Source organism: Monodelphis domestica, chromosome 1, assembly GCF_027887165.1.
Source record: "Monodelphis domestica isolate mMonDom1 chromosome 1, mMonDom1.pri, whole genome shotgun sequence".
In the NCBI taxonomy this organism is placed as follows: Eukaryota; Metazoa; Chordata; class Mammalia; order Didelphimorphia; family Didelphidae; genus Monodelphis; species Monodelphis domestica.
The window spans coordinates 403,297,459-403,324,178 of NC_077227.1; the positions used below are offsets into that span (position 1 = coordinate 403,297,459).

Sequence of the window (26,720 nt, forward strand, 5' to 3'; positions counted from 1 at the left end):
CCCACTACTGGAAGTGTTCAAGCATATCAAGATAACCATCTGTCAGGAATATTAGAATGGAATATTAGAATTCAGAATATTAGAAAGGACTTTTTTGCATTGAATGGAAGGTTGGAATAGATCATCTCTAAGCTTCTTTCCAACCCTGACCTTTGGCTGATTAGGACTTCCTACCTATATACATATATATAAGCTATCTCAAGGTAGCCCCTCCTTTTACTGTCCTCAAAACTTGCTTATCCTGTGTCCCCTTCCCCTCAGACTATATGACTGTGAAACTAATCCCAGGCCAGATGTTAATGGCTGATAATGACTTCACAAGCCCCTCTGTGGGATGGATGACACATTTGGCAGCTGCCTGTCTAGGCCTTGCCCCCCAAGAGTGATTGTGTCTGGAATGTGGGATGCAGGGGCAGGCAGGTGAGGGATAAAAGCTGGAGGAAGGAGATTCTTCCTGCCTAACCTTCTAGGCACACAGGGGTAGCCAGCTACCTGTCCTGCCCATGATCACGCCTTAGACTAATGTGGCAAAGAGGGAGTGGGGAGGGATGCAGGAAGAAAAATACAGGAAGCATATGGGCCCTGAGATAGAGCATATGGATGGAGTCCTCGAGTACATGGCCACCCATATGCTCTGGAGCCTGGCTTATGCAGCCTCCTTCTCCATGCCCCCTCCCCTGCATTTGGGGCCTGATTCAGGCAGCTTCTTTTCTTTTCTTCCCTCCCAGCCTGGCTCCTGCAGACCCCCTCTCCTCCTTGCCTCTGGCTGGTTCATATATCAGATGCTTCCCACCATCCAGGGGAACTGAGCCCATCCATGTGTGATTAATACATTGAACTTCCCTGCTGCCCAGAGAGACACCAGGTACAGGTGGATAAAGACGGAGCTTAATTGGCATAGAGGGGGAGGGAGCAATTGCCTTAGCTCGGCTCTATCTTTAGACTCCTATTTTCTTCATTTTATTATCAGCTTTCCTCTGAAGATAGCTCTCACCTGACAGATTTGACCTTTAAGACCAAAGTGGGACCCTGCCCCTCCTCCCCAGAACGTTCGCAAGCTGCTCAGTGACCTTGGGCAAGTCAGCTCAGTTTTTTTCCCCTATAAAAATGTGGGAGTTGGATCAGATCCCCTCGCAGGTCCCTTCCAACAGAATATATGTGAGGTGGATTAGAATGTCTCAGTCCCAAAGAGCAGAACTAAAAGGAAGGCGGAGAAGAAAAAAGAGGCAGATTGTCACTGCATAGAAGGGAGAATTTCTAAAAATTAGACCAATCCAAATGTAGGATGAACTACCATGAGAGGAAGCAGGTCCTTTCTCAATGATGATCTTCAAGCAAAGGCCTTATGGCCACTTATTGGATGTTGAAGGGAGATTCTTGGTCAGTTCTGGGTCCCTGCTCTGAAATTCTCACTCTTATGCTAACTTTTGCTGCAGCATCAGAGAGGGGTTTTCCTGGGGCCTGGCTTTCCCCCCACAGAGGTCAGGGTTCAGAAACGTGTTTCCTAGGTTTTCTGTGCTCTCTGACAAGGGCTAAGCAAGACTGAAATGACAAGAATGGGATAAAATGACAGAATATTGGAGCTGTAATGGTCTGTGGGGATGAACTAGTCTAGACCTCGCTTTTAAATACAAGGCAGCCTAGGCCCCAAGAGGTAGAGTGGCAGTTAATTCCCATAAAGACAAAAGCTAGGTATGTCTTACCTAAACTTAGAATCAAAGGTTGAGAGTTGCAAAGGACCTTATGGGAAGACATGGAGACCACCTTCACTTTTCTCTTTCTAGTACCCAGCATAGTCTTTTGCATATAACAGGGTGTCTCAATGGATAGAATTTTCAGTTTTAGGTTAAGAAGACTCATTTTTCAGAGTTCAAATCTGACCTCAGACACTTACTAGCTAGCTGTGTGACCCTGGCTAATTCGTTTAAATTTGTTTGCCTCAGTTTCCTCATCTGTAAAATGAGCTGGTAAAGAAAATGGCAAACCACTCCAGTACCTTTGCAAAAAAAAAAATCCTCAAATGGGGTTAAGAAGAGTTGGACACAATTGAAAAACACTGAACAATAGCAATTTGTTGAAATGAAGTTAGCTAAAAAAGTATAGCTAGTAAGTGGCAGAATCAAGATTTGAACCCAAGTCCTCCGAGTCCACATCCAGATATTACCACTGAATAAGGAGAGGATGAGAAAGAATAGGTTTAGATCTAAAACCTTCTAAGATGCATTCAAATCATTTTCTGATACAAATGAAATTCAAAACACAAATAACCCCAAAGATATCTAGTAATCGAAGTAAAAGTAAAAAAGTAAAAACCAAAGTAAAGTAGTAAAAGTAGTAAAAGAAGAAAAGTTTGAAAAGAACAAAGAAACAGCAATTATTTCTTCCATACTTTGATAGATTTTTATCTCATTGATTATTTAATCAATCAGTAATCATTTATTTTTCTAAAACCCTTACCTTCCATCTTAGAATCAATATTGTATATTGGTTCCAAGGCAGAAGAGTGGTAAGAGCTAGGCAATGGAGATTAAGTGACTTGCCTAGGGTCACACAGGTAGGGAGTTTCTGAGGTCAAATTTGAACCCAGGACCTCCCATCTCTAGACCTGACTCTTCATTCACTGAGCCACCCAGCTGCTCCCCCCAATCATTTATTAATCACTATGTGCTAGATGCTAGGGAAACAGACAAAAAAGTGAAATAGTTCTTGCCCTCAAAGAGTTTACACTCTGTATAGATGAGGGTACTCCCTCCAACAGTGCAAAATGTAATCCATCCATGCCTTCTCTTCTGGTGCAACTTTTGTCTATGTGCCGCCATAACTGTCACTGAGGGAGTGGGGAAAGGGAAGGTAGATCTTTCCAACATGCAAGATGCTCTCCTCTAATTCTCCTCCCTTTGCACAAATAGCCTTGAAGCGGATGACTCTTCTATTATTTGCCCTTCTGAAATGGATGGGGTCCCATACCTCTCTCAGTGAGGGCAATAACAGAACCAGTCAGCCCATCAGAAGACCAGAATGTAAGTGCAACGTGCAAATTAAGTATTAAAGAATTTCCGCAAAATCCCACAACACACTCACACATGATCAGGTTTCAATGGGCCAATAAGATGACAAGATTCATCTGTACCCTGATCTTTTCATCAGATTTGAGCTCTTCTCTAACTGAGTCAATGAAATAATAGCATGCGATTGGTTGAGAGATTTGATCATAGCTCTTGGCTCTATCAATAAAAACAGCAAACTAATTCAGAAATTAAAGCCATCCCACAGTAGGAGTACTTTATGGAGACAGACCCCTTTACCTGTACCAGAAGAAATCCCAGGTCAGAGGTGGGGGTCCGCAGGAGGAAAGGCCAAGGCTCATGCCTCACATTAATATAGCACAATTTTTCAGATGTATGAAAATGCAGCTTTTTATTTAATGTAATCATAATTATTTATTTTACATTTTGTAATTTTTTCTAACTCTTGCTTGGTCTTGAAATCTTTCCCAAAGATCTGACATGTATACTATTCTGTATTCACCTGATTTACTTATAGTTTCCTTCATTATATTCAAGTCATTCACCCATTCTGAGCTTATCTTGGTATAGGGTGTGAGGTGTTGATCTAAATCTAATCTGAATGATAACCTCTTGAAGGCAGAGACTTTTTGTTTTTGGTTTTGTTTTTTGTTTTGTTGGATGGGTCTAGAAACTTTTTTTTTACTCCAAAATTTTTAAAACCAAATAAAATAAGCATTTCCATATTGAAAGAAAAGTAAACTTGCACATAAATGAATTACACATCTCATAACTTTAGCTTATTTTTCTTTATACCCACTTAATAAATCCTGTCTACAAATGTTTCAGTTCCTCCCCAGCCTCCCCACATTGCAGAAGATATTGTCCAGGAGACTGACATGTTTGTAAAAATTAAATCTTTCAAGTTTTCACCTTTCCATACCCACTCTGTAGGTAAATGTCACCATTTATTCATCCAGTGGCTGTGTATAATATTCTCTTGGTTCTACTCATTTCATTGTTCATTATCCTATTTAGTTCTTTCAAAGTTTTTTTTTCTTTTTTTAAATAACACTTATTTTCTACCTTAGAATCAATACTGTATATTGGTTCCAAGGCAGAAAAGTGGTAAGGGCTAGGCTATAGGGATTAAGTGACTTGCCCAGGGCCACACAGAAGTGTGGCTCAATACATTGAGCTACCCAGCTGCCTCCCCGAGTTTTTTTTTTCAATCAGCCTGCTTATCACTTCTTATGACACAGTAATATTCTATCACAATCATATATCCCAATTTGTTTAACCACTACCCAATTGATGAGTATCCCCTCAATTTCCAATTTTTTGCCAGTACAAAGAGAGCTGCTATAGATATTTTGGAAAACAGATTCTTTTCCTTTTTCCCTACATGTTTCTCCTCCCCCATTTTTGTACCCATTACTCAGCACAATGTGTGGCACATAGTAGGTCCTTAATAAATGGTTGCTGCCTGCTATCTGAAGCATATAATAAATACTGGAACTTCAAGATAATTGACACAGCTCTGATTTCTAGAAGAAGGGATCAATGAGACTTTAAAGAACAATGGAAAGAAATGTGTTTGTTCTCATTTTCAAGAGAATGCTAACCACATTGGAAAGAATGCTACCTATTTATATTTGAACAGGATAGAAGTGAGTGGAATTTAGTCATCCTACCTTAGCTAGGAATTGGGCTTGAGGAACTTCCGTAGATGTGGGACAAGTCAAAGAAGGCTTATAGCTGCCTACTGTAACCGCCAAAACGTGGTTGCCAAAACTGTAAATGTTAAAACCTATAAATGCCAAACTCTAAAGGTTTTGGTCACACTGGTAAAGATAATTTTTAGTGTTTTGACTTAAAAAAAAATCTAAAAATAAGTGGTTGCCATGGGAAATTCCCAAATATGAAAATACCCAAGTCAGCTGGGATTTATGAAGATTTTAATTAATATAAATGAAGGAATTAAGGGAAGGAGAGAGAGAGAGAGAGAGAGAGAGAGAGAGAGAGAGAGAGAGAGAGAGAGAGAGAGAGAGAGAGAGAGAGAGAGAGAGAGAGAGAATAGCCAAGCAGTAGAAAAGGGGGCTAGGCCAAAATGGCCTAGGCCTGAGACTAAGGGAGAATGAGTCAGTCTTTATCACTCACCACAAGATCATCTCCAAGCTGGGTTCTTTCAATCTGAACTCCAACTAACTGACTTCCAAACCAAACTGAATTCAAATTGTAACTGAATTCAATTGCCCCTCACTACAACTCCAAACTCCAACTAACTCCATTACCTGAACTGCCTTCTCCTTTTAAAGAAATTTTCTCTTATGTCACCTCCCCTAAATTTTCACATCTACCAATCACAGTGGATGCTTTTTCCCATGACTGCCCATTCTTAGTTCTCATCTTCTTTTGTTCTCACCTTCTCTGGTTAGATTAAATCCTCTGAGTACTTCACACCTCTTCTGTTAAGCTTGCCTTTTGTAAGTTGCTTGACCTTTTAGGTACTCATTTAACCTTTATAGGTACTTAGCATCTTTTTGTATTAGATCTAAAAATAGACCTAGTTTAAGCTTCTAGTTTTACTATAAGATATGAGTTAGGGACTTTTCATTGTTTAATTAAGAGTTTTCAACTTTATATAATGTATAAATATATAATATATATATATATATATATATATATATATAAGCCCTAAGGCACTGTCTGAGTAGGGTGGAGTAATTTTAAAAGTTCTCAATACATTCCTGATCAAGTACCTCCATTGTTACAATAGGGGAAAAACTTAAGCAAATCTTCTAAGGTACAGTCTGAGCAGTTTTTAAGATTCACACTCCATAGATACTGTTGGACTCTATGAGAAGAGAGATAAATATGTGTTGATCAGTCCAAGTCATATGGCTTGGACAGTCTGATTTGTACCTATTATATGTATATGTGTATGAATATATGTCTGTGTATATATATATATGTATATATATATACGTATATATATACATATATATATATATAATGTGCGTATTGTTAAATTTAACTGTGGTTGGACTCTGAATATATAATATGTGGTCGCCAGGGATTTAAATTTCTGAATTTCAAATGAATTACTAAAGTAAAATGAATTTATGGTAGTTTATTTACAATAGAGGGAAGATATTAAGGAGAGAGAAAGAGAGAAAACTCTGGCTTCCTCTAAGCCAATTAGAAATTTCTAAGCCCCTGCCAGAGGAAGAGAGTCTCAATATGATGGGCCTTTTCCTGGAGGCTTCACGCCTCCAGAAAGGAGGGGTCACTAAGTCAGCCTTTCACTCACCAAGGATAACTGTCTTAATGAAAAGAAGTCTGAGTGTCTGTCTTCTGGTGGCTCCTCAAGTGTCTGTCTCCAGTTGCTCCTCCGAGTCCATCTCTGACTCAGAGATCCTTCATCCAACTCAAAACTTGAATCGAATATATCTCCTCTTCTGGCCTTTCGTCCTCTTTTTAAAGAATTTTTTTCTCTTGTGTCCCCTAAATTTCATGTCTACCAATCATAGCAGACACTTTTCTCCAGGACTATCCACTCTTCAGTTCTCACCTTCTTTGGTTAGATTATATCTTTTGGCGTTACTTAACACCTTTTTTGGTAAGTTCACTTTTTGTAGTTATTTAACACCTTTTTGTGGTTAAAATGGGTAGGTGTACTTAAAATACTGAGTTATCACCTTTTTGTAGATTAAAATCTAAATATAGATTGTGGATTACAATTCTAGCTTCACTATAAAGGAAGAGCTAAGTACATTCATTGTTACAATCAGGAGATAGCTAAATCCAATCTTCACAGTATACATACATATTTTTATGTGTATGCCTACACATGTATACATGTGCATCAGAGGCAGGACTAGGGGTGACCACAGTAAAATCAGGGCAATCTCAGTGGACGCAATCTAAAAAGTTAGAACAGTGGCAAAGAAGGGCAGTAAGCATCCACAGAGAGCAACATCTCAAGTGGCACTATAGAACTGTATGTCATCTAAGCTGTGAGTTTCTCAGTCTCAATGGACATGCCTTGGGGGCAGAGCCCAGAAGAAGTGGGATCCCTAGACAAGACCAAGCTGCTATGGGAAGCAGAGACATAGGCATTCAAATAGGGAGTACTTTTCAAGACATGATATCAAGCAGATGGCGCCGAGGATTTCACTGAGACCAAAACTCTTCTTGAATTTGGGATGTGAGTTGTCCAGGGAAGCTTGTACATTTCCAGTAGGATTTGAGTATATGGAAGTCTGAAGAACTGTGGAGAAAAAGTGTCAGACTGCATTGGCAAAGGGAATTCTCTCATCTGGGAGTTTCCTATGCCAGTGAAATCATAGGTCAAATCACTCCCCTATGTCTTAGCCTAAATGTAGTTTACTGGTACAAAGTTTCAGGAGCCACAACTCTATTCATGCATCTAAGAAAGCATACCCATAAGAGTATATTTGGTACCTAAATGGTGCAGTGGATAAAGTGCCAGGCCTGCAATCAGGAACACACATCTCCCTGAGTTAAAATCTAGCCTCAGACACTTACTAGCTGTGTGATCCTGGGCAAATCACTTAACCCTGCTTGCCTCAGTTTCCTCATATGTAAAATGAACTAGAAAAAGAAATGACAAAGCATTCAGTATCTTTGATAAGCAAAACCTAGATAGGATCACAGAGTCAAATACAACTGAACAAGAATATGTATGCTGATGATAAATAATTCCTCTGCTTTATTTACTTTGTTATCCTATCTTAATTAAGCACTACTGTTTAATTCCAAGTTACTGCCTGATCTGTTAGTAAAACATGTGCTGGAGAGAGGCATGAGCTGAATATCACCCCTAATTAAGTCCAAATAGAGGTTTGATATCAGAAATACGGAATAACTGTTAAAGCTTTATGAAAATTTAAGGAAGAAAAATGACTTACACCTGGGGAAGGAAAGGTCAGGTAAATCTTTATAAAGGAGGTGGCATCTGAGTTGGTCTTGAATCAAAAAGGGACTTCAGAATAAATGGAGATAGAAAAGGAAGAGGAGAAGAGAGAATGATATGATCCAAGTAAGGGAGATGGAAGAGGGCAGGATTAGAAAAGAGCAGTGGAATAACAGCATATTTGACAAGTTTGACAAACAGATTGGAGTCAGACTTTGGAAGCACTTAAATGCTAAAGCCAAGAGCTTATGCTTAATTTTGAAAGCAATAGAGTGCCAATAAAAGTGTTTGGTTTGTTATGTTTTTGTTTTTGTTTGGTGGTTGTTTTTTTTTTAGTAGAAGAGTGACATGATGGTAATGATGTATTCAGGACATTAATTGGCTAGGCTGTGGAGGAGGAATTAAAGATAGGATAGAGTAGAAGGAAAAAGAGTAGGAGACTTACCATAGTCAAGGAAAAAAGAGGGGAGGACCTAAACCAGAGGACGGGGAAGTCATTGGAGGAGTAGAAGAGAACTAGATACAAGAGTATTAGTAGAGGTCTTTTGAGGTCTAGATTTAGCAATTGTAACCTGTTCAGGCTGAGAGACAAAAGACTCAAGGATGACTCTAAATTTAGAAGCTTGGAGGTCTGGAAGGATGGTAGAGCCATGAACTTAAATGGAGAAGTAGTCACTTTGCCTATACAGTGGTCACTGTCCTCATCTGTCAAATAATGGGACTGAACTAATGTTTGTTGTTGTTCATTCATGTCTGACTCTTTGTATCCCATTTGGGAATTTCATGGCAAAGAGTGGGTTTGTCATTTTCTTCTCAAGCTCATTTTATGGAGGAGGAAGTAAGGTAAAAAGGTTAAGTGACTTTCCCAGGGTCACACAGGTAGTAAGTGTTGGAGGCCAGATTTAAATTTAGGAAGATCAGTCTTCCTGATTGCTATCCCAGTGATCTATCAATCCAAGGAGCCACCTTACCTTTAAGGTCCCTTAGAGCCCTAAACCTCTAATCTTATGATGATAGTCTGACAGAAAAGGAGACAAGTATAAGGTGTTGGGATGGGAAAGATAGAAGGAGAAGAGCTTTGCTTGTCACACCCTTCTCACCAGCTGTCATGAATGCTGTCTGCCCAGAGCCCACCGACAGACTGTCTTTCATATTAGTGGGTTTCCTCCTAATGGGTCACTCAACTGGACTAAGTGGGAAGTCTATTGGAGTCTTTCAAACTGGTATCATTTGATAAAATGCCAATTCTGTGTGGTCTTAACAATACTCTCACCCTACCTCCACCCTACCTCAATTCTCTAGAATAGTTCTCTGCTTGAATGCTAACCAATCTCTGAAAAGAGTGCTCCTAACAATGGAAATGAAATATTCAGCAAGATATAGAGATACATATAAAGAACCCAATAAAGACTATGTAAACAAACTCTTGATTCCCAGCCTATCTGTGCTGGGTGAGTTAGGGAAGGGAGGTGGTGAGTGTCTGGAGCAAGTCTTGTTAGGAGAAGTCCCTGGTTAAAAGCCAGGCCTGAATTATCACAAACAGATAGAGAATGAGTTTCTAAATCGGTCCCGGTGCCAGCTCAGCATTTCTTAGTTACCACTGAGCTCCAGTGGTTCTTTCTGCCCTAGACGGCACAAACTCAATCAGCTTTCATTGTTTACAAAGTAAATGACTTTACTTCTTTTCTTAAAAAGGTAAAACAAAGGTTTTTTTCTTCATTACTTTTGAGAGGTGACCCTGGAACAATCCAAAATGCAGGCAAAAAGAGCATTAGATATAGTCAAAAGAATTCTCTGACTTTCTATTATGGAAAAATCATTGAACTTGGTCAAAGGAATAGAGTTGTAGTCCAGTAAGTCCCACTTACTATCTCTCTTCATTTTTGTCATCTTTGAGATCAAAGACATCTCTGGGCCTCAATTTCCTCACCTGTTTAAAAAAAAAAAAAGATGTTGGACTAGTTGGCTATCAAGTTATCTTCCAGTTGTAAACAATGAATTTGTGATCCTGCCTGAGTTTCAAAACCAATTCAAGGTCTGCATGACTTAAAGAAAGTTATTTTCCTTCTCTGAGACTTAGTTTCCTTTCTGTAAAAATGAAGGAAATGAATTAGTTCTCTTACAGCTCTAAAACCTAGGAGTTAATCAATCAAAAAGTATGTGTTTTCTTTTTTTAAACCCTTTGCTTCTGTCTTAGAATCAATACTGAGTATCAGTTTCAACACAGAAGAATGGTAAGAGCTAGGCAATAGGGGTTCAGTGACTTGCCCAGGGTCATAATAGCTGAGTCCAGATTTGAACCCCAAGATTTCCCATCTCCAGGTCTGGTCCCTATCCACTGAACCACCTAGCTACCTCAAACAACGTTTACTACAAGTACGAGGCACTGCAGTCCAAACTAGTCCCTCTTCCCAGGTGCTACATGATTTTCTCCCATCAAATGGCCTGGTAAAAGAGCAGCATTTCCCTGTGTTTTATATAATACCTAGCCTCCACAAGCAGCTGGTTTAAAAGAATCCTAATTCTGCACTTGAAAAGAAGGGCAAGTGTAACTACAAGGGAAGCCAGTCTGTGATGATCCATTCCTTGTTGGGGAGAGCAAACCTAAAAAGTCTGAGAATTAGAATCCCCCTTTCCATGCCAGTTGCCCATCACATTTAGGCTTCCCCCTGCATGTGGGATATACGCACACAGGACTTATTCGTTGTCTGCTATCACAGTCTGTTATCTGCAAAGGACTCTTGTTTAAATAAGGGAGAGTGGTGATGATAACTGATTATCCAGGAATTCCGAGCTGCAAAATAAGAACCTGATCAAAGATATTGAGACAATTTGCACGGTATTTAATCTTTCCATTGCAGTTCATTACATGATCTCAGTTTCTGTAACTGGCAGAGGAATGTGCTTTGGGGGTAAAAAATAAATGATGTTATCTTGCTAAAATCATCCCTGAGGAAAGGTGAGAGGAGGAGAGCTCAAGTAGTTTAGGGCTTCTCCTGGAAAGAAGTTACACTTCCAAAGGAAGTATCTTAATGACTCCCCAAAGCTCATGAAACTATGTCTCTCTTATCATTTAAATAATTCCTGAAAGCTCACTCTTGCCAAGAATCATTCCTGGAATGAAAAGAATAGAACCCTCAGCTGCCCTGAACAACACCCATTCTGCTCAGGGGGCCTTCTCACTAAGGCAACTCTAGATGTTAAATCAGCCAACCTACATTTGATTCCCAGCTCCAATCCGGACACAGTGTGGCAACAGATTTGGGGCTAGTGAGTTCACATCACAGTTCCTAAGTGAAACAGGTAATGAATGGCCAACCTAGAGTGTCATTGTGATGGGAGTACTCTGCAAACCTTGAAGTACCAGAGAAACAGGAGCTACTGTAATGTGAAGTAATTTCTACCCTAACTGGATACTCATAAAAGGCATTACGATGAAGCAGAAGGATCATTGGCCTTCTCAAGACAGGAAGACCACATTTTGAGGTCTGCCTTTGTCACACATTAGCTAGATGAAGCTGGGCACCAGAAAGACTCTCAAACAGCAAGAATCGGAGTAGCTAGACTACATGGAGGGTTTCCCCTCACCAAGAGTTCCAGAACAGAAAAAGAATGAATCTCATCCTTTGCATATTTAACACTTTTTCAAAAAATCCTTTTATGTGTGAAGCATGAGGTTAGGCTCTTGGGATATGAAGTTGAAAAATGATCACTGTCCTTCCCTTAAGGAGCTGACAATCAATTGAAGGTTAGGGAGAAAGGATATAAAACATGAAAGCAAAGAAATGTTATCACCCATAAGCTCTGAGCACTACTCCGGGACTCTGGGCTCACAGGGAGCCAGTGGGTCTCACAGAAGGGTTTTTTTTTTATCTTTAACTAGATTTGCCTCTACATGGATTTCTCAGGAAAATATCTGAAATGTAATTTGGCTACAGCTTTGCATCTAGCTTTCCCCAAATACAAGCAATAGGATCCTCTTACTCAGAGGAACTCAGTGTGTGATATGAGGATCAAATATAGGAGACCTTTTTATTTCTCCCTCCAGAGAGTCTATCAAATGCAAAAGATATTAATATAGCAATAAAGCACACTGAAGCTGCTCATTAGATTTTCCTCAGAAGACGACTGAGCGAGTGCTAGATGGATCTTTCTCATTCACTTGAACCTACATCATCTGAGCAATTCACAGCAAAATCCCAGAGTTTATCAGCCAGATCCAGATCATCTGACCCCTCATAGCATGACTGTAGGATTCCAGCTGCCCAAAATCAAAAATCGATGTAATCAAGCATCTATGGAGAGATGATTCCATTAAGACAAGACCTCATAACTAAGGTTCCAGAAACTTAGCCAATTCAGGAAATAGGAAAGATTGGCCTGATTTGGTACTTGAAAACTTACTTCTGATTGGATAAATGCACAATATCCCATAGCCCTTAGGCAGCAAGTTACTGCTGACCCATAGAGAGAGGCAAAACTGAAGGATACAATGACATGTGGCTTACTTGGGCCTAAAGGATTAAATTTATTAACATATACAAATTTTTGTATCTTAGTAAACTTTTCATATGCAATGTCTTCCTTTTGCTATAGCCACTTATTTTACATGATTTTGAACTGAATTCAAAAGTTTTCAACTAACAAATTCTATAATAAAAAAAAACACTTTTATCACTTTAGATATCAAATATACCTTCAACAAAGAGTCCAGGTTTTCAAGTCTGGCCTTGATTACAGCTCACAGATTTTTAATAGGGTTTAAATTAGCCAAGTTCCCAGGCCACTGAAACATGTTTATCTCTATCTCTTAGATAAATTTCTTAATTTTTTATGACATATGGCATGATATAAAATCATACTATAGTATTCCATCTCTATTTGGAAATTTCCATAATCTTGGCATAATATTGCTTTTTATACATAAATACATTTATCAGACTTCATTATTCCCTTAATGGAGATAAGATTTCTAAGTCAAATTCTCCTCTTAATAAATGGTTAGGGCACTTTTTCACAGTGTGATAAAGATGTCCAGATCCTATAGGATTATGTTCTATTATTCTTCTAACAATGATATTGGTATAGTCTTAACCAAAACTGTGACTTTTTTTGGAGAAAGAATTTTTCCTGTTTTCATTAGTCCATTCTTTGTATAGTTTTTTCTAAGACAAACAGTTTTCCTCTTCACAGCCAAAGTTAACAATTATTTTTTTACTGGTCTTCTCATTGTTCTTTCAACTTCAATTCTTCTAGTTCCCAAATCCCTCTGAAGGTCTTCAATTGTTTGATAAGAATTAATTAAGCTCTTCCTTAGCAATAGTGTGTGATTTCTGGGAATTATTGTTCATTTTCTTTTTTTTTAAAACCCGTACCTTCTCTCTTAGAATTAATACTGTGTATTGGTTCCAAGACAGAAGAGTGGTAAGGACTAGGCAAGGGGGGTAAAATGGCTTGCCCAGGGTCACACAGGTAGGAAGTGTCTGAGGCAAGATTTGAACCTAGGACCTTCCATCTCTAGGCCTGGCTCTCAATCCACTGAGCTACCCAGCTGTCCTCTTATTGTTCATTTTCAACTGCATTCTCCTCTATGCTTTGGTATGACAGACCCGGATTTATTGTGGGATTGAATGATTCTTGAAATACTTGACTATACTACCACAAAAGCCTACAATATCTCAGAGTCACTAATGTGTGCTCTCTAAGAGCTAAAACTTTTGTCCACTTCTTTGGGGTAATATCAAAATATGAAAACTACAGAATTAAAAATTCAAAAGAAAGTAATAAAATGCAAGTTTATGACATGAAATCTAGAATTTAATTGATATAGAACTAACTAAAGATGCGACAGCCAGTTCCATGATTTCATCTAGTCAAGGTTAGATGTTCCATGTCAATCTAGTGTTAGTAGAAATGTACATAAGTTACAATTGATATCATAAAATTATACCTTATCAAAACTATTGCTTGGCCCAAATAATTCACATACCACTAAAGAAACTCATTTCCTCTGTGAGAATTATAGAGAGCTTGAAACTTTATCAACATTTCTCTTTTTTTAAGAATTTAAGTTTATTCATTTAATTAATTAATTTGGAATATTTTTCCATGACTACATGAATCATGTTCTTTCTTTCTCCTCCTCCCACCCCCTTCCCATAGCCAACAAGCAATTCTACTGTGTTTTACATGTGTCATTATCAGCATTTCTGAATGAAGGAATGAATGAGATTTATTGAGTGCTTACTGTGTGCAAAGCACTGGGTATAAAAATAGGAAAATAAGACAATCTCTGCTCTCAAGGAGTTCTGCAGCAAGTCAGCTGGGAAGATCCAATGTTCCTTAAGATCTAGTAGTAAAGTATACAATTCAGTTCAATAAACATTTATTAAGCACTTACTATGTACCAGACCCCAGGGTAAGCACTGAGGATAGAAATAAGAAAAAGAAAGATAGTGCCTGTCTGTCATCTTAATTGATAAAATCATATCAGTTTGTGATGATGAACCATTTAACATTGGGCAGGAGCATTGGTATTCCAAGGTCTCTTGGGTTCAGGATCCTGGGCTGCCTCCACTAAAGTCTGAGGGGAGATGGTAGTCAAGGTAACAATTTCACTCAGCTGGCACATGCTGCCTCAAGTTGCTTTGCTGCTTCTATAAGATTGATTTGCCTTTCCTATGGGTGATGGCCAGCTGGCAGTTGGTGGCAATGGCTGTCCTTGGTCTATGGGAGTTGCCTCCTCAATCAGTATGATGTCTGAGTTAGAAATAGGACTGGTCTTCTGAAGGGTCAGGTCTTTCCAGAGGATGTAATCCTCCACTCTTCACAATTGTTGGCTAGAAGTTGTTGATCATGATGAGGAAAGTGGCCATCTCCCCACAATGATTTTGCCCCTCAATGATGCAAGCAGAGGGGAGGCCAGGCTAGAAGCAGATTTGGTGGCTTGGTGCACATTCCTAATCCCAAGGCTCTTGAATTCAGGACCCTGGACTGTGTCCATCAGAGTATGATGCCTATAACTTGCAGCATGAGCATGAAGTTTAACTTCAAATAAACTCTTTGGCTACATCACTCAGACACTCAACAAACATTTATTAAACAGAGAAACCTATTAGAAAGCTAGGTGAGAAATAATGAGGGCCTGTACAAAGGTGGTGGCTAGATGAGTGGAAGGAATGGAATGTATAAAGTAGATGTGGTAAAGGTTAAAAAATTATAAAATTTGACAAAGATTAGGTATGTGAGGAGAATGTGACCAAGTAGTCAATGATGATACCAAAATCTGACTGGGAAGATGGTGGTAACCTCAATAGTAGTAAGAGAATTTAAGAAAATTCTAATTTGGATATTTTGAGTTTGAGATGGAAAGAAGACAGAAGACTGAAAGACAGTTGGAGATGCATGATCATAGCCCAGTGGAGAGACTAGGGTTGGATATAGAAATGTGGAAATTATCTATACAGATATAGAAATTGAATTTATAGGAACTGAGAGATCAACAACTGGTATATGGCTACAGTTTTTAGCCAAACCTATTTTCAACTGGACTGTGTTCTCATTCTTCCATCATTGTTGTTGAATCTAGAGTCCTTATCCTGTAGGGAAGTTCTTGGGTTTATCAAAGAGTATGCTCAGTTGTTTCTGGATATTGCTTGCCTATTTATGACCCACTAGTTTTGAAAATGTGTAATCAGTAGCAAATTGTCCTAATGATTATTGCTTTATAGAATATATCTAGAATTATTAGACACTCTTCATTCCTATTTTTATTTATTATTCTTCTTTAGACTTGACATTTATTTTTTATATAAATGTTGTGATTTTGTCTAGTTCTATAAGAAATTCCCTTGATAGTTTGATTGGTATATTAGTAAATTAATTTAATTTAGATTGTGTTATTATTACATTATCATGACCCAGCCATAATTAAATAAATTTTATATAAAACATGGTTCTCATGAAAGGGGAAAGTAGCAAGCATTTATTAATCATCTACTCTGTGCCAAATGCTATGCAAAGTACTTTACAAAAATTATTTCATTTTATATTCACAATAACCCTGGAAGGTAGATGCCATCATTGTTCCCATTTAATAGTTGCAGAAACTGAGGCAGAGGCTGAGTGACTTGCTCAGGGTCACATAGCCAGTATTTATTCAAATTCATGTCTTCCTGATTCCAAGGCATTGTTCTACCTACTGTAATTGCCTAGATATTCTATGGTTTATTATAGTATATTAACCACAAATAGTCTTACATCTTAAGGTAATAGAATTCTCACTCACAAATAGTAGCTCTTCCTTCTATTTGTTTGGAAATTACCTTTTTTTCTCATATCGAACACTAAAGTGAGGGGATATAATACTAGTTCCAAAATTAAGGAATTTTGTGAATTTTCACCCTATCCTATCCATGCTTTATCATTCCTTCACCATGTCATTACCCATACATATTCCAACTCTACTATCCATTACTCTAAAATTCCTCTGATTACAACTTCTAATCATCTTTTTCTTCATCCCACCTAAATCTATCCTTTATCCTCCCTATGAACTTGTCATTTCACCTCTCTCTGTTTTCCATTTTTTCTACAAAATATTGACTATTGTTAATTAATTCAATTTTACACAATCCTCTATCCTTCAATTCCTCCTATTGTTATCCTGTTGTGAATCATCCTTTTCCCAACACAAGTCCTGAAATGGTTCTACCACCCTCCTTTTCCCCTCCTGCACATGGTGTTGACTTCTGGAGAAAGTCACACAATTAAAAGTCCTACAAATCCATGTTATAAAATCTCAACTGAGTTTTCCTTGCTGCTGCATGCCAATTATTTTATTCTTTCTTAATTAATACTTTAAACCATTTCATTCAGTATCCATTAAAAACTTTTCTTTTTTTCTTAAGACACTTTCATGGTCCCCTCCCCACTTCCTTTCACCAGAAGATATCACCTAAAAGTCCTGAAAAAAACTGAGACCACAAAGAAGTCCCTCTACTCTCCAATTTTATACTCCAAACCACTTCAACATCACTTCCCATTCTCCCCACTTTACTTTCAAACATTTGTACTATTTGTACCCTTGATCCTTTTCTACCCGGTCTTCATTCCCTTTGGAAGCTCTTTGATAATTCACCTCTTTTCTAATTTTCAGTCTTACGTTATCTACTGATTTTTTCTCACTGCTTATAAACCTATCCATATCTCATGCATCCCTTTAAAATCTTCACTTGATTGAATTGTCCCCCTCCAAAACTTCTATTTCTCTTCTTCCTTTTTATAGCCAAGCTCTTAGGAAGCTGTGTAAATCCACTGTTTCCATTTCCTGCCTCCCTGCTCCATCACAGGCTGGTTTATGTTTTCATCATTCAAATGAAATTGTTCTCTCCAAGGATACAAATGATCTATTCATTGCCAAATCTGGTGGCCTTTTCTCAATTATAGTTCTTTTGATGTGCTAACTATCCCCTCCTCCTAAATAACCTCTCTTCTCTGGAATCTTCTGACACCTCTCTCTGGGTCCTCCTCCTACCCATCTGGCGACTTTTTCACTCTTCTTTGCTGAATCATCATCTTTGATCCAGCCTCTGTGGGGGTATACTATAGAATTCTTTCCTGAGACCTCTTCTTTTTTCATAAGACACTCTCTGCATGCTCTCATTAGCTCCCAGAATGAAAAAAAAATCATGTCTATGCACATGACTCCTAGATCTTCACATCTAGGTTCAATCTCCCTTCTGAACTCCAATCCAGCATCATCAGTTACCTACAGACACTTTTACTTAGATGTTCTTTGGGAATCTAAAACTCATTGTGTCCAAAATATAATATATTATCTTTCCCCCCAAACACCTTCCTCTTCTGAATTTCTGCATTTCTGTTGAAAGCATCACCATCCTCCCACTTGCCCAGATTCATAACTTTGGAGTCATTCCTGGCACTTCCCTCTTTCTTACCCCTTCCAACTAATCATCTCTTTTTCCCTGATCACCTTAAGAAACAAACCTAATAGTGGTATTTCTGGATCAAAAGATATATACTGTTTTATAACTCTTTGGACATAATTCCATATTGCTCTCCAAAATGGTTGAATCAGGTCACAGTACCACCAACAGTGTATTGATGCCCAATTGTCATTCTTCGTCCATTCATTGGATCCAACATTGTCATTCTTCCATTTTATCATTTTAGCTAATCTGATAGGTGTGAAATGATATATCAGAGTCCTTTTGATTTGCATTTCTCTAATTAATAATTATCTTTAGTGGAGTTTTTCATATAGTTTTGGTGATCCAAAGTCTTTGCACTATTTATCGACTGAGGAATGGTTCATATTCTTATAAACTTGACAAAGTTCTCTATATATTTTAGATATGACAACTCTCTGCAAGAAACTGTCTGTAAAATCCCCCCCCCAATTTTCTGTTATCCCTTCTAGTCTCAGCTACATTATTTTTAATTTAATAAAAATGTATTTAATCATAATTATCCATTTTACATCTCATAATGCTTTCAATCTCTTGTTTATTCATAAGTTCTTACTGCAACAAACAAATAAATGCACTTTAAAATAAAAAGTATTATTATCTCAATGTGTCTTGCATTCAATTCAGCCAGTCAACAATCATATATTAAACACTTACCAGGAGCAAGACATTGTGCAAAGCATAAATACAAGTAAAAAAATCCATGACCACATCAAAGAATTTACTTTCCAATAGTGGAAAACAACATGTAAAGGATGCTAAAGAAGAAAGGGGCAGGAGGCAGAGGCATGGTAGAGAAAGTCTGCGTTGAAACCTAGAGAGAAATGAGATTTAGCCAGCCTGATAGACCTCCTTAAATGGAGGTTCTGAGAGGAACCACTTACGGGTGAGACCCCAAGGTCTGAAAGTACTTCTAATGTATGAATTCTGAGATGGAGCAAGGCTTCAGGATGAAGAGCTCGGCCATGTTCGAGGAGGTCCAGAGTATAGCCTACAGAACTATGCATCTATTCTCCTCTTTCCATTATACTTAAGGTGGAGCAAGACATGTCTAAGGTACCTTAACTACACTAGTAATCACTTCAGTTATGAATGATCTGCCACACACACACACATCTGCACACTCATACACACATATAAATATATATAAAGTGGGGAAGATGATACATAACATTAAGCACTTACTGAGTGTGAGCACTGCTACATGCTGAGGATTTTTTTGTAGTTGTTCATTACTTTCAACCATATCCAACTCTTTGTGACCCCATTTGGGATTTTCTTGGCAAAGATACTAGAGTGGTTACCCATTTCCTTTTCCAGATCATTTTACAGATGAGGAAACTGAGGCAAATAGGATTAAGTGACTTGCCTAGGATTGCACAGATAGTAATTATCTGGGTCTGGATTTGAACTTAGGTCTTCCTGACTCCAAAGCTGGTATTCTATCTACTCTGCCACTTCAATGCTCCTATGCTGCAGATCCAAAAATAAAATGGAACAGCCCCTATGCTTTATAAATGTTATCTCATTTAATATAGATATATATGTAAATGCTTTTGTATTCTATATTAATATACCATATACAATGTAATTATGCAGAGAGCATAAGTCTTCTATGAAAACTCCCTCCTCAAATTTCATCTTTCCCAACTAAAAGAAACCCTCCTATTCTGCCCATCCAAGGGGCCCTTCTCTAGAAGTCCCCTACCTGGATGAGTCTTTTTTGAGGAGCAATCCTTAAATCTGCCCGATGACAATATTATAGGACTGATGTGCCATGATTGGGTATGAAAAGCTCATCTGTATAGGACTGGCACTTCCCAGTCTGTATTCCACAGAAGCATGTGGCAGAAAACAGTGTCTGGGTGGTATTAGATATTAGAGTGATCTTGGATAACTGGATGCAGGAAGGATCTCTGAACAAACATGAGGGCTCTTAAAAAGCCCTTTGGAACATAAAATATTAGAGACAGAAAGGATCTTAGTATATTGAGAGAAATTCTTGAATGTTCAATGTCAAACCTCTAAGTGTCTTTTAAAAGAATATGAAGGGGACACCTTGCTGGTTCAGTGGATTCAGAACCAGGACTAGAAACACAGAAGGTCCTGGGTTCAACTTTGGACTCAGATACCTCCTAGCTCTGTGACCCTGGGCAAGTCACTTAACCTCCATTGCCTGGCCCTTATCACTCTTCTGCCTTGGAATCATTGATTCCAAGATGAAAGGTAAGGATTTATTTTTAAAAAATAAAATGAACATTAAAACTGGAAAAAAGCTATAGAATATCTACTGTCAGAACTAGAATAAACTTTAGAACACAAAATGGCAGGGTTTTCAATTGACAGAAGAAGAAACTGAGATTTATAATAAGGAAAACTAGCATCTTCTTTCCCAGAGCACCCAATTATTTTAAAAATACACCAAGGAGGAGGCGGGAGAGACAGCTAGGTAGCACAGCGGATAGAAGGCCAGGTCTGGAGTTTCAAATTTGGCCCCAGATACTTCTTAGTTGTATGACCCTGGGCACTTGACCCTGATTGCCTAATGCTTCCTGCTCCTCTGTCTTCAAAAGAACACTAAGACAAAAGGTAAGGTTATTGTTGTTGTTGTTTAATAAAATAAACCAAGGGCATAATGAAGCATATTCAGAATTGTAGGAAATTTTCCATCCTCCCACCTCTAGCCCCTTCATCTTTCATGGAACGTCAGTCACAATTTCATGGAATGTAGAAGATGTTAGAGACTGTCTAGCACAACTGATTTTACAGATGAAGAAACAGGGTCAGAGCAAGATAGTAATTTGTCTAAGGCAGTGAAGTTAGTAACAGAGTTGAGATCTGAACCCAGGTGTTCTGACTCCTGATCCACTCTAGAATAAGAGTTGTCCAAAAGTCAAACAGGTAGAAAATCATGAATGTCCCATCCGTGATATCTTGGAGCAGAAGCTGTAGAGTCACTGTCAGGGATGATAGAGAGATGTTTCTGCTCAGGTGGAGATTGGACCCAATGACCTCTAAGTTCCCCTTTTGGTCTTGAGATTCTAGGATTTTCAGCCTTGGTGATTCATCATGTTATCCCTCCCCCTGGACTGAGGGGAGGAGGTGCCCAGGTAGAGCTGTCAGCAGCACCAGCTGGGATCTCTGAGCTGAGTGGGCAGTGTGTGCCCAGGACGGATGAGGTGTGAAATGAGGTCTGTCAGGTCTGTGCCCCCTGAAGCTGACTTGGCAGGCCTTGTTTTCACCCTGGGTGAAGCAGATTGAGCTTTTTCGGGTGTTTTCCCAGCACTACTCAGGGAGCAAGAGTGGAATTTGGATTTTCCCATTGTGCAAAATTGTCAAAAATAAGCAAAACTAAATAAACATAATGGAGGATAGGTGTGCATTGGGAGGGATAAGGCAGGAAGGAATAAAGAGGGGGATGGAGAAGAGAAGAGGAATGACCACCTAAGCCCCGGCCACTTTTAGCAGATCCTAATGAGTAAGCTGGCAGAGAAGGTCCCTCAGCAGGAAGCCTGCATTATTAACGTTGGCACCAAACACAACCTGACTGCAATCTGAGAGAACGGCTGCTGAGCTGGCACGACACAGACCCCATTCTTGGCGGAGGCATCAGAACAGATGTCTAAAGAGGGATTTTTTTTTTGCATGTGGATTTTTTTTTTTTGCAACATTACATGACCTTATGCCAGAGCCTGTTTGTGCCAAGGTAAAGGTTGTTAATGGGTCAAGGAAACAGACTCACTGGCTTTGCCTAGCATCAAATGGTGCTTGAGTGGGCGCTCCAGGGTAAAAGGTGGGGAAGAAATGTCAGGAAGGGCTTAATTACACCAGTGGAATTTTTAAAAGCAACAAAAAGAAGTCCAGCCCCCTCCTCTCTTTTGGTCCAGAGGAACTTGAGATTTTTGTCCACGGACCAGTCATAGAGAGGAAGGCTACAAGGATGGCTGATGTGCATCAGCTAATTATGAAAGTCTGACATTAATGGCACCCTTTCCAAGTGAAACTGGGTACACTTTGAATACTTATGACAGTTCATGTGTGTGTAGGTGTGTGTGTGGGTGTGTATGTGTAATACCTTGGATTCACAGAGGATCTTTTTTTTTATTTTTCCCCTGAAGTTCAAAGTATTTGTGTTTATGATTTCATTAGCCTTGTGCCTTCTCTGAGGAGTAAATAAATAACATTAATAACAATGCACATTCTTACAAGGTTTTTTTTTATACTGTAAAATTCTTTTCATCAGATCACCATCAAGAGGTAGATGGTATGAGTAGTATTATCCCCATTTAACAAATGGAAAAATTGAGACGACAAGTGGGTTAGGTGGTGGAGACAAAGATAAAAGACTAAAGTCTTTACCTCCAAGGCTCTTACAATCCATTTTGAAGAATATGACATGTGTGCAAATAAGTCCAAAGTAGAGTGTGAACAGGGCATAAGAGATATCTGAGCAAGGCAGCAAGGAAAATCTGGAAGTGGAAAGAGTAGTTTTAAATGGGGGGGATCAGGGAAGACTTCCTGAAGGAGGTGAAATCTAAGGTGAGTCTTAAATGAGGAGAAGGATTTCAATAGACAGAGGAGAGAAAAGAATGTATTCTAGGCAGTGGGGCTGGCCTTTGATAATGCACTGAGGCAGGAGAAGACCTAATGAGATTAAGGAACTTTTGATGGTCTAATTAGCCTGGAATATAGAGTACTTGTGAAGGGGAATAATATGAAATAAAGAAAGCAAAGGTATATAGGAATTAAATCGTGTCAAGCCTTGTAAATTCTAGAAAATTCTAGAAATTCTAGAAAAAAGAAAACTTACCCTAAGTAATAAATAGGGATCTACTAAAGACTTTTAAGCAGGTGAGAGGATGATTATTTTTGAAGGGAGAAATGGAGAGGGAGATGAGCAAAGAGGCTACTTGAAACACCCAGACAAGAAGTGATGAGACCTTGAACTACAGTGACAGCCACAGAAGTGAAAAGGAAGAGGCAGATGTAAGAGATACTGTAGAAGCAGTACGTCAAATTGGCATTAAACCTTTTACAATAGAAACTAACAGAAAAATGATCTGTGTGTCTTTTTTTTTCAGAATCAGGATCCCAGGATGAGTCTAAGTGATAAGAATACACTCAACCAAATGCTATATCAACCATATCAACAGCAAAATGATGACACATCACCAGATTGACTGAATTGGCAAGAAGTCTCAGTGCCATTGAGAGATCTTGGTAAGTGAGTGTTCTTATAACAAAAAGTCCCAATGGACTCTCTGTTCTTCACTCCCCTCTCTCTTGATCCCCAACAGATTTACAAGAAACCAGATAGTATTTACATATGCTATACTAAGAAATCAGGTGAGAGACTCCACACAGACATGCGCTGAGTTGTCTAAAGAGATAGGCCTGAGAATCCATATGGCACCCTAGGAAGATATGTTACCTTCCAGGGAACCATGAGCAAATTGATGTCAGAGAGACACCAAAGGAAGAGTGAGGAGCAAAGCCTTCTCAAGGGAGAGAACTGTCCAAGCTTGAGAGATCCTTCCAATAGGAAAGGAACCCCAATATTCACAATGGTCCTCTTGAGGAGACAACAGAGAGAAAAGGAGTCATGACCAGACAGGGATGTTGTAGGAGAGAAGGTGTGATTAACAGACAGAGTTATGGAAGGAAAGAAGAAGCCAGTGCCATGTGGAAGGGAAAAAAAAAGAGAAAAAAATCAGCAGAGAACCATAGTGTAAAGAAGCAAGCCAGACCAAGACCTTCATTAGTACTCTTAGATATATACTATGCAGGTTCCAAAGGAAGGTGGAATTTACCAGAGGGAAGGTTTCTAGACTCCTTAGCAGTTGTAAAGTCCACTCCACACCACAATTTGAAGGATGTCCCCTAGGGAACATGCATCATCATCGGAGACATAGAAGGGGAGGTATCTTGCCTATTATAGTCTTGGATTATGTCCTTTACATTTTAGGGGAGGGGAGAGAAGAGAGTGAATGTCCTGTTAGCCTGAGAGCTTGCAATGGAACTGTGCACCCTTTTATGATAGTGTGCCTATGTGTGCTAAAGTGTGCTAAATGATAGTGTGCCTAAGAGAAATTCTGGGTGGTTTGATAGACTCCCAAGATTTATCATTGCCAGTGTGAGTCCAGAGCCATTTGACTGAGTTGATATGGATCATAAATGAAAACTTAGTAACAATCAGAGCCCTACAAAAATGAAATTATTTTCCTAGTGGGTTTTGATCACCAGAGGTCTTCAGTCAAAGGTTGAATGATCACTTGTCAAGAATGGTGTATAAAGGATTAATCTTCAGTTTAGAGGAAAGGTCAAAGGCCTAAGAGGTTCCATCAAACTCTAAACCTATGATTACTTCTCTAGGCCTCAGTTTCTTAATTTACTAAGTTGAGTAGAGTCTAGATTAAATGATTTCTAAGGTATCTTCTAACTATAAGCCTATTTTGTGACTTCTGTGGTTAAAGCATCATGGACAGTCGAGGGGAACACCCATACATACAGACACAACCTACACCCCAATAAAATTGGTGCCAACGGCTTCAAAATCATTGTAAAGATGGCAGCGGGGCATCTAGCTCAACTTTCAGAAATGGACAGAGTCATAGAGAGAAGAGTCAGGCAGTCAACTGGCAATCCGTCAACTAGCATTTTCTTAAATATCTAATATGTGCTAGGCACTGTGCTAAGCACTTGATGAGAGGAGGTAGCAAGAGACCTTCATAAAACACAAAGTGACCTAAATGTTTTCTCCCCATTTCCCAAAACTACTTAGCTCCTTAAGACTATCTGTACTATTCTATCACCCGGACTTGACATCCTTAATCCCAACACCTCCCAATTTAGTATCATCGGCAAACTTCTTATCGAGCTTGTTACCTCCCCTGGAATAATCCTGCAACATACAGGCTCTATCAAGGCAATAAAGAGGCAGGAGCTTCCACCTCCCCCACTGCAACCTAGCATGGATTGGGTGTTGGGAGGAGCGTGGAGGGGGGATGGTGTTGGAAGCATCTGTCGGTGCTGGGCTGACTTTTAATAAACATCCATGTGGAGGAGGAGATCATGGGCTCAAGTGGAATTTGCTTCAAAGTAGGGCTGGCACAGGGGGCTCCAGTTATCCACAGGAAAAGAAGGGTTTGTGTTTATGCCAAGTTTATCACTCCATCATCAATCAAAGAGAAAGAAAAACACATCTTCTCTGCCCTCTCCTCCTCCTCCTCTCCCCTACCCCCCCCCCCCCACTAATGGTTTCCAGCCTCACCAGCGGAATGTTTTGTTTAAGGAAAAAGTCATTTGACATAATTAGTAATTCAAATACAGCAATATATCTTTATCTAAATAAACACAACTCTCTCTCTCCCTCCATGAGAGATTATGTGTGTGGAGAGGAGGGAAAGATCCATAGTGAGTCACTGGAGCAGGAATGGTGGGAAGCCTATACACACCCCAGCACTGCTGATAGCATCCTCCTAGGCAAGTGTTCTCCTGTGAGTGGTGTTATCAGAGGTTGAGAAATCGAGGCTGCTTTTCCTCAGACCCCCACCCGCAACTTCCACCAAGCAAGAACACAGTGTTCTCTGAGGATTTGGGAACCTCCCTCCTTTCCCTGGACAGGGATGGGGGTGAGAAGAGGGCAGCATCCTTCTCCTCTTTTATCACACCCACTCCATAGCTTTCTGGAAACTCAAAGACAGTCTGTAAGCAGCTGGAGCAGGGCTTGGTCTGCCTTATCCCCTATCCTCAAAACTGCTCCCAGACCACAGTCATGGATGGAAAGGAGCACCAAGCCCAGTAAGAAGGCCATCAGAGACAAGCTGGGTCCCTGATTTCTCTTAAAAATAAGATCCTTAATAAAAAGCCATCCAGTGAGTGTGTGTAAAAAGGAATCTCTGAGCAGGAAGAGACCTCAGAAGCCTTCAACTATAACCCAAATCTAAACCAAATTTCTCACCATAATATCCCTAACAAGTAGTAGTCCAACCTTTTCTTGAAGAACCCTCATTGGAGGGGAGCCACAAAGTCCCATGGCTACTCATTCTATTTTAGACATCTTTTACCATTAAGAAATGTTTCCTTCTATCAAGTCTAAACCTGTCTCTCTTTAACTTCCCACCATGGCTCCCTAAGAACAGAAACACTAAGGCTATGGAGCACTAGGTTTGGAGTCAGGGAAAACCCAGGCTCAAATTATGTTTGTGACACTTTATGATCCATGGATAAATCATATAGCGTTGAGAGGGACCTCAGAGGCCATGTAGTCCAACCCCTTTGTTTTACACATGAGGAAATTAAGACACTAAAAAGTCAAGGAACTTGTCCAAGGTCACTCATGTAGTGAGTGACAGTCAAAATTAGAACCTGATTCACCAGACTCCAAACCAGCATTTTCCCACAATACCTCAATGCCTCAGTTTTTGCATCTTTAAAGTAAGAATAATAGATGTGATAAGAAGTTTTAATGAAGATCCCTGAAAGGATCAAATGAGAGAGATGGCATATAGAAAGTGCTTCAAGAAATTTAGCAAAGTGTTATTTTCATTCATTAATTCAAATTTCTCAAATATTATTTTTGCATGCTGTTGACCTATAGTTTTATCAATGTAGGCAGTCCTTTCAATCAATGCAAATAAGGAAACTTCTCTTCACTGTACAGCTTTAGGGAGTTGCTTAGTATACTCAGTAGAGATGTAGGCACTGAGAGGCTGAAAAACTTGCCTAGAATTACATAAACATATACCTCAGAGACCTGACTTGAAGTTGGGCTTTCCCAACTCCACA

General features: G+C 39.2%; 1 long non-coding RNA gene across 1 annotated transcript; it reads left to right on the plus strand.

Moving 5' to 3' along the window:
• Nucleotides 1–377: 377 nt before the first annotated feature.
• Nucleotides 378–23,646, plus strand: LOC103105480 (uncharacterized). The gene is made up of 3 exons (XR_458027.3): nucleotides 378–420; nucleotides 729–865; nucleotides 23,015–23,646. It is a non-coding gene; the product is annotated as an uncharacterized LOC103105480 (long non-coding RNA).
• Nucleotides 23,647–26,720: the final 3,074 nt, after the last annotated feature.